Below are 4789 nucleotides of genomic sequence, written 5' to 3'. Positions count from 1 at the left end.
TATCCCCTCTTAGAGCCTTGCGATTCATGGTTCTGTTCCTTAATCTTGCTTGGCATTTGGTTTAGAATCCTTGATACCTGCTTGGGTCCCTTTGCAGTTTCCTGTATTCTAAACAGGCTTGTTAGAGAGGTTGAATGAAGGGAAGGAACACTGAAGCTTGAACATGTCCAGAAATTGTAAAGCTTTGAGTAATAGAGCTTCTTCTGTGCTACTAAGGGAAATGTATGGCTGAGTGCTTTCTCTAGCCATCATATACAACTGATCTCCTTCAGGTCTACATCTAGCTAGGGATGAAGATCAAGGAACAACATTTTCAACAGTTACAAGCTAGATTCCCCATTGCATATGACTAAGGAAATAAATGATGGTTCATCTGCACCACAGGATATGATAGAGTTGAAAAGACTCACTTACACATGTAGATGTTGATTTGAAACCACTTCTAAGATATAATATCAAGTGACAATGGCAAGTCATAAAGCAATGCTTATTGTTGGTTGATTGTTATTTACAAAAGCAAATAAACACTCCATTGTTACATATTGAATAGATATAGAAAAAAAATGTTTTTAATGTGCCTTAGGCATGAAACAGCTTTGGCCACCAAGCCAGGCATCAAGCTCAGGTGAACAAAGGACTGCCATCTGCTCTGCCCCTGACTGATAGATGAACACTACTCCTCACAAGGTGTCTCTTTGCCCATTGCCAGGGGTTTACAAGAGTTCTTTAAGGAAGCTGTATCACTGCTCTAGGTGCACCATAAGAGAATAACACAGGCTGTAAAGTTTTAATAGTGGAAATGGAGTGTGTGTGTGTGTGTGTGTGTGTGTGTGTGTGTGTGTGTGTGTGTGGTTTTCCAGGCTAGAGGTCCAAATTCAAGGTATCAGAAGGGTCAGTTTCATTCTGATGCTTCTCTTCTCTTCATGCCATTCAGAGGGCTGCTTTCTTAAAACTTTTTGAGATTATAATTATAATTTGAGATTATAATGATATCATTCCCTCTTCCCTTTCCTTCCCCCAAAACTTTCCCATATATATCTCCTTACTCTCTTTCAAATTTGTGGTCAGATGGCCACTGTTTAACCGTGTCCTGGTGTGGTCTTGCTTCTCCTTCTCTACGTATCCTAATCTCTTCTCAAAGGGGAGCTGTCATATTAGGTTAGGGCTTATTCAGATGGCTTCATTTGAACTTAACTGCCCCTCTTTAGAGGCCCTGTGTTCAAATATAATCACTGTTATGAAACCCACACAGGAATTCTGAGTGAGGATGCAATTCAGTCTAAAGAGAAGCCCACATACCATTTTTAGAAGTTATCTAGGGGAGGCAAATGTGAGCCTTGGAGCAGTAGGGCTGTATTTTTCCTTGTACAACTCTGACAAGTGTCTGAATAGATCTCTTTGCTAAATTCTTCTTAATCACAAGTGATTTAAAATAACATGATTTCCAGATCTTTCTATGGTCTTTTCCCACTTTCTGCACTGTGACTAGCAGCATGAGCTCATTTTATGGAACCATGGGGTCAGTGGTAAATTACATCCATGCCCACTGATGGAATGGCTGTCAAATCATATATGGACCATTTATCACCTTCTCAAGGATCCTTTTTCTTACATTTCTATTTAGAATGTGGTTATTTAAGACCATATACTTCGTGAGGCTACTTGAAACACAGTTCCGCTTCTAACTCCAGGATGCTTTCTCATCTTTACCCAGTGGCAATGTGTTTCTTCTCAAGTATAACTAGGTCTCTGTTGCGACACAGATGGCATACCTATGTGGGAAATTGTCCTTTTTGTTTTGCTAAAGAATAACCTACAAATGGGAGGCAAGAAGTTTCCTACAGTTCCCTCCACTTCTACCTGCTTTCTTGTGGCCAATGGTGTTTTCATTTTATTGGACAATTACTCTGGACACCTTCACTTCTTTCCACTGGGTTTACTGAGAAATGCTCTCATCCATTACCATCTGCCATGATATGTGGACACTAGTGATACCATGACTTCGGATACATAGACACAAAATGTACATGTGGACCATAATGTATCCATGGGCCCTCGCTTTGTGCCCTCTCATTTGGTGCCCTCTCATTTCCTGAGTATTCCTTTCCATTGGCTTAAGGTCATTGGCCAGAAGTACCTGCTATTTTCTGCCTAAGAGATTTCATCTTGGCATGAGACTCACAGCCAGTGGGCAGGACAAGCCAGTATGTTGCCTCGGAAATCCAGAAGTAGTTATTGGTGATAGACAAGGAATGTTCAGGACCAGCGTCTTAGCTCTTCAGCTGGGATGACATCAGTGAACGTTCTACGTTAGCCTTGAGGTTTCTCTGGTAATAGTGACCTTGGTTGCTCATGCTGGAAATTTCCTTAGGGACCCAGTCTTTATTGACTTCCTTCCCTATCTCCCTCTTGCACTTCCTTCCTTAAAAGAGTTTTCAAGAATCACTTCAGGATGTTCTGCTTCTATTCACATAATCGTCATCAAGCCTTCTTTTGGGTTACCCAAACACAATTTCTACTGCTTTCTGTTGTAATGTGCTTTCCTCAACATCACAAATAAGTAGTGTTAACAAGTCCCCCTGTTTCCTGCTTTGTTCATATCCCCTCTTTTTCATTTTGAAATAAAAATGGTTCCATATCCAGAAAAGAGAAACCCCAAAGATGTGTCTTCAGGGATACACATTAGAAACCCAAACAGAGGCACTTTTCTATGTTTTATTTTTTTATAATTTCATATGTGTATAGACTGTTTTGTATGTAATTATATTCACCCCCCAATACCCTCTCATATCCCTTTCCCATTCTTCCTAGCTTCCTTCTTATTCCAAACTATTCATGCTTCTGCTCCATTGCTCCATGTCTTTTTTTTTTATGCAGGTAGTGACAGTTCTGTGTGATTGTGATGGCCGTGCCATATCCAGAAGACAGTGTGTCATGTCCTCTCCTTCCTCTATCTAATATAATCTTTCTACTTCCTTTCCTGTGATGTTCTCTGCACCTTGGAGAGGGAGATACAGATGTTCTTTTTAGTTGTCAGCAATCGATCACCCGTTCTCAGCTCTTCTACCAGTTGTGAATCTCTGTATTAACTGTTACATTCTGAAAACAAGATTCTCTCTTCCAGATTAAGAGAAACAGTATTATATGAGTATAAACATCAATATTTAGGAGGCAGTTGGGTGTGTGTTCATGTAGAAAAAAATCAGTAGTACATAGAGCCCATGACTCCCCAGCCATAGGCTTTGACCAAGTTTCCAATACCAAGTACATATTGTTTATAACGGAACAGGCCTACAATCTAGTTGGAAAGCAGTTGGTTAGCCCCCAAACATCCTTGCCACTACTGCACTAGTAGCAATATCTTACCTGGCAGGTCAGAATTATAGCACACAGAATCCACATCTGGGAAAGACCACTGATGCTTCCAACATTAATACAATAAGAAAGACACACGCTGCCCTGGAAGGAGCCAAGCTCTCCACCACTGGGAGGCCCAGCTCCAGGAGTGTCCCACATGGTTGTTTTTTAACTGTCTTGCACCAATGTGAGAGAGATCCTACCCAAAGCTTTTAGTGGTTTAATCCTTAACTGCAATTTTATTCTGCTCTTTGAACCTGGCCTCCAAGTTGATGCTTTTTGAATGCAGCTGTTGTGAACTTCTTTGCCTCTGAAGGGATATTCAGGAAAACAAAAAGAGAAAATCAGTTTTCCAAGTTTATCTTTCCACAGTGATTTATTTACCTAGGAAAGGCTCAAGCTCAAATATCATTTCTGGTTCTCATTGCTGCCCCTCATTGTGCTGAAGGTCTCAGCAGAGGGGGGAGCACAGGGAACTCAGCCCCAAGGTGGCCCAGGTGGTCTGGGTCTTATGCCAGATTCAACTTCTCTAGCCTGCTGTGTTCTGTAACTGCTGGGGGCTGGTATTTGGTGCAGGGATTAAGTCACTGGCTCTGAGAACAGGCTTACAAATGTCACCTCCTCAGGGATCATCTGGCTCATGGTGGGGCATAGAGAGGAAATCATCTGGAGCTCTACAGGAGGCTGCCCAAGTAAGTCTGGGAAAGCTCCTGGCTATGTGAGTACCAGCTGTGAGAAAAAGCAGTTAAGAGTTTGGACAAGTTTTTAAAACTTCCACCATGGCCACATACAACAGTGGCCACACATTTGTCTGCTCCAGTTCTTATCAGATGATCCAGGGGAAAAATTCTTTCAGAGAGGATCAGTCAGTAGAGGCTACTTGGGAAGATGAAATTTAACATGGAGCCAGGGCACTCATAGATAAGATCCTGAAGGTGGGTGGCTGGTATGGCTCAGAAGCTGACTGACTCTGTGGGTATATAGGTTTGAATGAGAATGTCCCCCAGAGGTTCAGAAGGTGGAACACTTGGTCCTCAGTTGGTGGTACTGTTTCAGGGAGGTTTAGGAGGTTTGGCCTTGTTGAAGGAAGTATGTCACTGGGGTCAAGGTTTGAGACTTTAAACACTGTCATTCCAGTTTGCTCTCTCTATTTTCTGCTTGGGGGTCCAGATGTGAGCTCTTGGTTTCCTCCTCCTGCCATCGTGCTGGTTGCTGCCATGCCTCCCCACCATCACAGACTCCTATCCCTCTGGAATTATAAGCACAAATAAACCCTTCCTTCTTTTTTTTTTTTTTTTTTTTTTTGGTTTTTCAAGACAGGGTCTCTCTGTGTAGCTTTGCGCCTTTCCTGGAACTCACTTGGTAGCCCAGGCTGGTCTCGAACTCACAGAGATCCGCCTGGCTCTGCCTCCCGAGTGCTGGGATTAAAGGC

General features: G+C 42.4%; 1 non-coding gene across 1 annotated transcript; it reads right to left on the bottom strand.

Annotated features, from left to right (window-relative positions):
• Nucleotides 1–570: 570 nt before the first annotated feature.
• Nucleotides 571–714, bottom strand: LOC131924800 (small nucleolar RNA SNORA48). The gene has a single exon (XR_009383060.1). It is a non-coding gene; the product is annotated as a small nucleolar RNA SNORA48 (small nucleolar RNA).
• Between the last annotated feature and the right edge of the window lie 4075 nt (nucleotides 715–4789).

The sequence above is a fragment of the Peromyscus eremicus genome, chromosome 14 (assembly GCF_949786415.1).
Source record: "Peromyscus eremicus chromosome 14, PerEre_H2_v1, whole genome shotgun sequence".
NCBI classification, from domain to species: domain Eukaryota; kingdom Metazoa; phylum Chordata; class Mammalia; order Rodentia; family Cricetidae; genus Peromyscus; species Peromyscus eremicus.
The sequence above is the reverse complement of the archived record's forward strand: the minus strand, read 5'-3'. Positions and strand labels throughout refer to the sequence as shown.